At 46.6% G+C, this 9,535-nt stretch overlaps 1 long non-coding RNA gene across 1 annotated transcript; it reads right to left on the bottom strand.

Moving 5' to 3' along the window:
* Positions 1–2,809: 2,809 nt before the first annotated feature.
* Positions 2,810–5,499, bottom strand: LOC120304735. Its single transcript, XR_005555813.1, has 3 exons — positions 5,377–5,499; positions 3,587–3,689; positions 2,810–3,075 (listed from the first exon to the last, which is right to left on the bottom strand). It is a non-coding gene; the product is annotated as an uncharacterized LOC120304735 (long non-coding RNA).
* Positions 5,500–9,535: the final 4,036 nt, after the last annotated feature.

The raw sequence follows: 9,535 nt of genomic DNA, 5'->3' as shown, positions 1-9,535 counted from the left end.
TTGTTGCTCTGAAATCTGTAACAGCCCTGCCTCTAATTTTGGCTCTTATGCAGCAACGGTTAAAATATGTCAATAGTTGGCCATATGTGAAGTGTAACAAATAAAATGAAATAGTTGGTTTTTCATCTCAGATTTCTCTTTTTCACTGCCTCCATCTTGCACTCCCTCCTGCAGCATGAAGGGATTAATGTTAGACCATACCAGATTCCTCTTTCTGGGGGGAAGCCACTCCAGACGATCTCCTGCAAGGCATGAAAGTGGGAGGTGTGCTCAGTCCCTCTTTCGGAGGGTACCAGCTAGCAGGTCACCTTGTTGTTATTTGCGAAGTTGTGTCCGACCCATTGCAACCCCATGGACAATGTTCCTCCAGGCCTTCCTGTCCTCTACCCTCTTCTGGAGTCCATTTAAGCTCATGCCTCCTGCTTCAGGGACTCCATCCATCCAATTCTCTGTCATGCCCTTCTTCTATTGCCCTCCATCTTTCCCAGCATCAGGTTCTTCTCCAGTGAGTCCTTCCTTCTCATTAGGTGGCCAAAGTACTTGAGTTTCAACTTCAGGATCTGACCTTCTAAAGAGCAGTCAGGGTTGATCTCCTCTAAGACTGACAGGTTTGATCGCCTTGCAATCCATCCTCTCTTTGCCCAAATAGTGAGCAACAGCTGGTCTAAAAATACAGTCAATCCTGAAATCATCCAGGGGATTTGAAAAGTCATGTGAAACCAGGAGAGGACCCTCCATATGGACAAGCTGATGGAGTCCTTTCCTTTGATCAGTGAAGAGATTCCTGGGCCTCCTTGTGCAGTTAGTCGGCCTCAGGCTGCTGGACTAAATGGTCCAGGGGTCTGATCCTGCAGGGCGAGGCTTGTGTCCTTATGATCTCCCCAGAACAGGCCAGGAGAGAAGCGCTTGCAGCAGCCAGTAAAGACAGTCCTCGACTTACAACCACGACTGAGCCCAAACTTTATGTTGCTAAGAGAGAAATTTGTTAAGTGAGTTTTGCCCCATTTTACAGCTTTTCTTGACACATTTGTTAGGTGAATCCCTGCAGTTCAGTTAGGAGCACGGTTGTTAAGTCAGTCTTGGCTTCCCCCCTGACTCTGCTTGTCAGGAGGTCGCAAAAGGGGATCGCGTGATCCCAGGGGACACTGTAGCCCTCATAAATATGAACCAGTTCTCAAGCATCCCAATGTAAATCACCCAGGATGCTGCGAGTGTCGTAAGTGTGAAAAAGAGTCCCTTTTTTCAGTGCCCTTGAAACTTGGGACGGTCACTAAGCAAGCGGCTGTAAGTCGAGAACTACCTGTATTAGGAAAGGCAAGCAGAGCAGACTAAACAAGCCCCCTTCACACGTGCCCCCAAGACACGTGCTCCCGCCCTTGGAAGAGAAAAGGCTTTCCAAGCTTTTGGCACCGGGAATGCACTGAGGCACCCCACACGGGGCCTCCGGCCTGTCGCCACGAATTAAGACGCTTGATGCCCTCTCTGCCGGGAGAGGAATCCCGCGCGGGCTGGCTCCGGCTTCTGCTCTTTCTGCCCGGCTCCCCGGCCAAGAAAACCCACCCAGCGCCAACCATTGTGCGCGAAAGTCCCCGCTGGCTGCGGATCAGGCAGCCAAGAAGGCATCGGCGGCGGCGTGCTGCCCTCTAGTGGATCACGGCCGCGTCGCTCGGTGCGCCAAGCTGGCTGAAGAATCCTTCGGGCACCTTTTCGCGGATGCCGAGCGGAGCGCAGCGCAGCGCGACCCAAACACGCAGACTCCTGCTCCATCTCGGGCTCTATAGACCCAGGAGGCTCGGTTGTCCGCCTTCGGTCTTAAAAATTAACACACACACACGCACGCACGCACGCACACTCTCACCGCCGCAACTTGATTGCTGCAGTGCTGTGCCACGAGAGACATAAAGCGATGCTCGGGACTAGCGCACCTTTTCGGTGCGGACGGATGACATCTAGCGGTCGCCGCGTTTTTGCAGTTTTATATTGACCAATAAAGGAAAATATTTGCTTACGTGGTCTATTGGTCTGTTTATTGTTATTTAGAACTGAAGAAACTTCTTGGATGAGAAGCGAAACTTTTTTCAAGGAAAAAAAGAAAGTCCAGCTACCTTTTGGAAAAGCACCTTTGGGACAACCATGACTTGGATGATTGAGACTCTCCGTGGAAATTTCTTTTACTTCAGTTTTTCAGACAGGACCATTTTAAGGTGTGTGGGCTTCAAATCTCAGCATTTCCCCAGTCAGGATTCATTCATAGCTATCTTTTTTGAAAAAGCCCCTCAAACTTGGTAATTTTAACAGGAGTGGACTTCAACTCCCAGAATTCCCTAGCCAGAAAAACATCCTGAAGAAACACACTAGCAAACTACTTCTATATGGCTATTAGAACCCATGGACTTGTCTATAAAGCCACTAGTAGACCTACTTGACACAAAAGAGGCTTTACCCAAACCATATTCAACCAGATTACTTTATTTTATTACTAGTGGCTTAGCCAAATTTGTATATTGAAGGCCAAACTTCACAGCTCAAACGATCACCCAGCAAACAAAAGTTTTCTTCCTCATTTTAAGGATTATCCTTTTATTTCTCCAAATGGCTTTTTAGGAAAACATACTTGAGACTAGTTGGCAGAAGCAAACTGGGTTTTATTCTTGTAGCTACCATGGTGCTGAGCTTAAAGTGAGCAACTATTCATGGCGGGTAAAGTGCTGTTCAATCTGCTGTGTTTTTGCTCCAACACATCAGTAATTTTATCACATTAAAACTTGTGAAAAGCATGGAATGGTATTGAAGGACAGAGGGAATAAAATTTTGTGTACTTCGCAACTTTAATTATACATACATTCAACCATTGAATAATCAAGACTGTATCTAACTATGACTCCTAGCATCATCCAGAGCTTTTTTCACCTCCTGAGTTACAATGTTCTCTGTCCCTTATTGATTCAACCAAAGACTATATCAGCCTGAAAATCTCTCTGTGAATGATAGACCTCATTGTCTGCAATGTCCATCCATCCATCCATCCATGTTCCCAGGAAAAGAGGTCAGCAGGGAGTCCAGGACACTAAAGTGCTGAGGAACAGAAATAGGAAGATGAAAAGTACAAGTTCTACTGTCCAACTAAAGAAAAAGACATGGAAGCATCAGATTCCCCATGAAAGCCTGCAGATGGTTTGAAATGGCCCTCACCAGGAAATAGATTATACTGGTATTTGGAATTCATCTCATGCAGTTGGGTAACTTTTTTTTTTTAATTTGAAGGTTGCAAGTGATGGTTGGGTTGGAAAAGGGTAGCTGGGATTTATTCCCACCACTCATACAGAAACATGAGCAAATCCCATTCACGCCACTCACTCCTAGTGGGGTTGATCAGGGTCACAGAGAGGAATGGAACCTTGCAAATGGCTGATCTGTTGTTGCAGGAAGCTGGTTTCAAGTGGGCTTCTTGGGAGATGGGGGAGGGGGGGGAAGATGGGCTGGATGGGGATTTCTTAAGGATCTCAAGAAGAAAAAAGAGAATTTATAGAACCAGTGACTGGGGGTATTTTGAAGACAAGGAGCACTCAGGCAGAAAGCAACCTACCGTGATCTAGCAAATTGCTACTGTATTTCAAGAAAGGACCAGCTGAGATGATGGCTGATGGAGGCTTCCTTCCCACTATCACAGAGTCTGGTGAATGGCAGTTCTAAAACAGGGAAAACAAAATGTCATTATCTTGTTCAAGAGAACTGTCAGCCCAACAGACCAGACTAAGACACCAATGTTATGTAGGTCAGGATTACCATATTTTTATTGTAACTGAACCTTGCACTTTATGGTCATGTAAACCAAGGAGGGGCTTGGCTACGCTCTTTTCTCAAATTGGTTTCCTGGGAGACCTCAAAATTTCTGGTTTGGAAAGACAAAAAAACCCCCAAAACCCAGCAAAACACAAAGTGACTCTATGGCAGATCTCAAACTGACTGTTCTGGAGAAGCAAGACTTTAACAGTTGCAACAAGGAAGAAATTGTTGGACTCAAATACAATCTCTATGGCAATCTTAGAAGGTCTCAATAAACACAATAGATTTTTTTTAACACATTACACGTAATCTGCACAACCAACTTATCCTCCCCTCCCTCAGCCTAATCATCTATGCCTCTGATGAACGCTGATGCTTTTTAATAAAATACGTATTTTAATAAAATATATTACAGGCAGTCATCAATTTATTATCACAGTTGAGATCTGTAATATCAACAAGGCAACATTGTGCTCGATTTTACAACTTTTTGTCATGGTTGTTAAGTGAATCACTGCACCTTGTTAAATGAATCATGCAGTTGTTAAGGGAATCCATCTTCCCCCATTGACTTTGCTTGCCAGAAGCTGGCTGGGAAGGTTTTGCAAATGGTGCATGATGCTGGGACACTGCAGATCATGTAAATACTTGCCAGTTGCCAAGCACAGGAATTCTGATCACCTGATCATGGGGATGTTTCAATGGTCATAAATGGACTGGCTGTAAGTCACTTTTTCTGTGCTGTCATAACTTTGAATGATCACCAAAGAAATGGTCCTATGTCAAGGATTATCTGTATTAGATTCACGAATGAAGGCGAATATACATGTCCCAGCATAATGTTGCAGGTTCCAATCTGGGTCGCTCACCAGAGGTTTAATCTTCTGAGTTTTTGGACTCATGCTGGAGCCCATCTCAGGAAAGTTATCTCTAGTATGCTGTTGTGTGTATGGTATTTATAGTATCTGTTGTAAATGGCTTTTAAGATGTTGATTGAGGTGTGTTGATGGCTGGCTTTTAAGTCATTAGCTGTCTTTTTCTTGTGCTGCCCAGCCCTGGCCCTCTAAGTACTTAATAAATCACTCCTGTTAACTGAGAAGGGGCCCATTTCCCAAGCTTCAATCATTTCCCCGGCTGTTTTTGTACCTGCTCATCCAACAATCTTGGTAGTTGCAAAACTGAATCCGTGTCCTTGTTCATTACAGTGTGAGGCTACCAATGAGTTCGGATCTCCTCATCTGACCACTCACATGTGTTCTTGCAATCTGGTGGTTAACTTCCTCCCCGTCTGTCCTACATAGGCACAGGGGCAATCCATGCAGGGAATCCAGTAGATTACATAGGGAGTATCTCCCAATTCCAAGCATTTTTTACCATGCATAAATACCATACCCAGAACAGCACACACTCTGCTAGAGAGAAGTTCCCTGAAGATGGTCTCCAGCACAAGTCCAAAGCTCTGAAGACAAAATCTCTGGTCCTGGTGATCCTGTATTAGAGTCCTTATTTTTGCTGTTACAGATTTAACAAGACTCTTCTCGTACAATGTCAAAGAGAGATCTGATCTACAGTTTCTCCTCCCTCTCTCACCACTGTGCATTTGGCCACCCAGAAGTTGCAGAGGCGGATACGACAGTGTAGATACACTTCTTCAGAATCTGCGATGAATGTGAAAACATTGAAGGAGAAGCGCCCCAACAGAGATACTCCGTCCTCCTCAACTTGCACTGTGCTGTCTTGAGGATTGGGACACCTGCAGAGGGACAGGTAAGATCAGAGAGAGGAGTAGCAGATGTTAGAAGGGATGATGAGGTCAAAGATCACTGTCAGAATCCAATCATATTTCATCTTTAATTATCAAATATAGAAACTCCCAATTCTGCCTTCTTTGGATTCTGCCATAAGAGGGAGAGAAGGGGGAGAACAAAAGGGCTTTATGGCCCTCACTTCCTTCAGTAGACTTCAAAGAGCTGAATGCTGAATGTGTGTTTATTGTAACCTATTGTAACCTCAAAGCGTTAACACCAGAGAACATTAGCATTAACAAAGAAGAGTATTTGCCTTTCATGTAGTTATCTGAAGTCTCCATCCAGACGGAAGAAAGAAGAAACGGGGTGGAATTGTGATACTTGAAACTATCACTGGGAAGGGGGGTTGATTGGGTGGGACTACTGGGGAACCCCTTAAAACCTTGAATGGGAGAGCTTGGACCCCAAGTCCTGTCTAGCATGCCTGCAACCATTTTCGCTTAATAAAGGATTCCTTTTGGAAGAACTATTCCAAGAGTTCTGTCTTCTTAAGATGCAAAGTGGGGTGGGTCCTTACATTAGACAGGACTTGCAAAATTAATCCACCTGGAAGGTAGACCCTTGCCGGGGGATTTTGCAAAAATTTACCATGTCAGACAACGAAGCAAGAGAGGGAGAAAACTCCCTGGAAAGAGAGCCGCTGACCCAGTTGGAACCTTGCCAGATGTTGGGATCCGAGAGGCCAGATTTCTCAGAAGAAGAAGTGGTGGAGACACAGGACCACAAGCCTCGCTGGTCGATGGGCGTTGGAAAGAAAAGCGAGTGGGGAAAGGAATCAAGAAAAGCGACCCTGAGACGGGGGACCAAGCAACCAGAATGGAAGCAGGAGATGGAGAAATCCCTGCACGCAAGTGAAGAGGGAGGAAGCTGTATGCCGTACTCAGACTGGATCCTAGAGAAAGCTATTGACCTGATGAAGAGAACTCTCAGCTCCCTAGGAGAGGAGATTCCTGAGCCCTACGCCCGCCCCAGTTCCTGGAGCCACAAAGGGAGAGACACCGAGGGGGACGTGGAACCTGCAACCCCAGGGACATTTACTGATCCAGGAGCTCCCACCCCTACCGGACCACAGATGGAAATCTGGACGGAAGACACTACCACCCACAATGGAGGCACCGATCCATTCCAAGACGTCCACCGTTGGAGGTGAAATTCAAAGGGGAGCCAACACGCTTGGGGTTTTTCCTAACCCAAGTCCTCAGCTACATGGAGGAATATGGGCAGGACATCCCCAGCGACAAAGCCCGCATCCGGATCGTGCAATCTGCCCTGGATGGACCAGCTGCAGATTGGGTGGTGAACCTGCATGACTCCAATGCCCCAGAACTCAGTAACTTCAACCGTTTCATGTCCTCGTTGAGAAGACGATTTGAAGACCCCCTGGCTGATCGCAAAGCCCGTGAAAGAATAACAACGATGAGGCAGGGCAAACGCCCAGTGGCTGAGTATACACAAGAATTCCGAGCCATTGCCAGCAAACTGAATTGGCCAGAAGACATCCTCCTTGGCCGTTTCAAAGACGGACTAAACTATGATCTATATGATGCTTGCCTGCCCCGAGGAGACCCACATCGACTTGAGGAATGGTACGTCTTGGCAGAGGAAGCAGAGATCGACATATTGAAGAGGCATCGCCGAGGAAAACAATGGAGCCGCCCCCCGCCTGAGCTGACACATCAACCGGTGAAATCAGCGGATACAGCCAAGAAGCAGATGGGGTGTTTCAAGTGCGGAAGAGAAGGGCATCGAGCTGTAGAATGCCGCTCAAAGGCCCCCCAGCACAACCCAGACAGATCCCCAATCAACAAACCCAGAGGGTATTCAGCTAAGCCAAAAGAAACAGCCATGAAAATGATGGAAATTGCAGAAAACCCCACCTCTGCTCACCAAGGGGAAAGAACTCCAGCCTACACCACAGGGACGGTGGATGCCTCAGATGACAGCTCGGAAGGCGAACCCCTGGTAAGTGGACGCATCACACCCATCTTCAAAACAGTGACTATATTAATCCCCCCCATGCCCGAAGCTGTGAAGGTGAAAGCCTTAATAGACTCTGGCTGCACCCGCTGCCTCATTAGCCCAACACTAGTGGGGAATCTGGGCATCCCATCCAGGAGACTGGAACAACCAATCTCATTTGGCCAGTTAGATGGATCCATAGCAGGGGGGGGGTGCCAGCTACCCTAGCCACTCTGCCAATACACCTCTCCCTGGGCAACCATGAAGAGGACTAACGTTTGTGGTGACCCCAGGTATGGAATGCCCAATGATTCTAGGGATGGAATGGTTGAAAAAATGGAACCCCTGGGTAAATTGGAGGACGACAGAAATCAAATTCCCGAAGGGGGACCCTATGGACTTAAAACCCCAAGAGAGGCTACCAGAATCAAGAATAGAAAAAGCATCCATAGGAGAGGAAAAAAGATTAACAGAAATACCAGAGGAATATAGGGACCTTGCTGAAGTCTTCAGTGAGGAGAGGGCGAATGAGCTTCCCCCCCACCGACCCACAGACTGTACCATTGAATTCAAGCCTGGGGCAAAACTCCCGAAACCCAGATTATACTCCATGAGCCCAAAGGAGAAGGAGGAAATGGAAAGATTTATAAAAAAAAACCTGGAGAGAGGTTTCATTGAACCAGCTAAGCCTAAAGTGGCTGCCCCGGTCCTTTTTAGAGAGAAGAAGGATGGCTCTTTACGTTTATGCGTGGATTATAGGGCCCTGAATACAATCAGTGAAAGCAACCTATACCCGCTGCCCCTCATGAAAGACATGCTGTCACACCTATCGAAAGGGAAAATTTTTTCTAAACTAGACCTAAGGGAAGCTTACTATCGCGTGAGAATCAAGGAAGGGGACGAATGGAAGACTGCATTTAACTGCCCCATGGGGTGCTATCAATTCAAAGTCTTGCCATTTGGATTACAAGGGGGCCCTGCAGTCTTTATGCAATTAATCAATGACGTTCTAAGGGAGCACCTGTTTAAGGGGGTCCTTGTTTACTTGGACGACATTCTTATCTTTACCGAAACAAAAGAAGAACACGTCAAACTTGTCAGAGCGGTTTTAAAGAAGCTGCGAGCCGCTCACCTATATGCCAAACTCTCAAAATGCGAATTCCACCAGGAAAGGATAGACTACCTAGGCTATCGCATATCCCCACAGGGCATTGAAATGGACCCAGAGAAGGTCAGAGCAGTATTAGAATGGGCACCACCCCGCACAAGAAAGCAACTACAAAGTTTCCTGGGCTTTGCAAATTTTTACAGCCAATTCATCCCCTCATTTGCACAGATAGCCTTGCCCCTCACCAACTTACTAAAAACGAAGGGAACATCCTCAGTAAAACCTAGCCAGCCACTAACAGGGACAATGGAGTGCCAAGCAGCGGTTGAGAGACTAAAGAGACTTTTTTCTGCCGAACCAGTACTAAGGCACCCAGACAGCGGACAAGCCCTTCATAATACAGGCAGATTGCAGATGATGTGGCATTGGGGGGCTGTGCTATTACAAGAAAAAATGAATGCTGATGCAGTATTGCGCAACCCTGGTGATATATAATACATTCCAAGAAACTCACGGAACAGAACAGCGCTGGCCCGTATGGGAAAACGAGGCATACGGGATACATTGAGCATTACTCACGTGGCGACAGTTCCTGGAAGGCAACAAAATCCCTTCCAGGTGTGGACTGATCACAAAAAATTTGGAAGCCCTAAAAACGCCCAGGAAACTCAATCCCAAACAAGCCCGCTGGTCCCAGCATTTTCACCAGTTCCAATTTAAGCTCAAACATTTACCAGGAGAAAGAACTTCCTGGCAGATGCACTATCTCGCATGCCTCAATATAACAGCGCACGAACCACAGACTCTAAACCAATAATGGCAGTCACAACTGGCAGCACCAGTAACCACAAGAACCCAAGCCCAATTAAAACCA

The sequence above is a fragment of the Crotalus tigris genome, unplaced genomic scaffold (genome assembly GCF_016545835.1).
Source record: "Crotalus tigris isolate CLP2741 ecotype Arizona unplaced genomic scaffold, ASM1654583v1 scf7180000017645.27936, whole genome shotgun sequence".
NCBI classification, from domain to species: Eukaryota; Metazoa; Chordata; class Lepidosauria; order Squamata; family Viperidae; genus Crotalus; species Crotalus tigris.
Note: the sequence above shows the minus strand (reverse complement) of the source record. Positions and strands in the feature narration are given on the sequence as shown.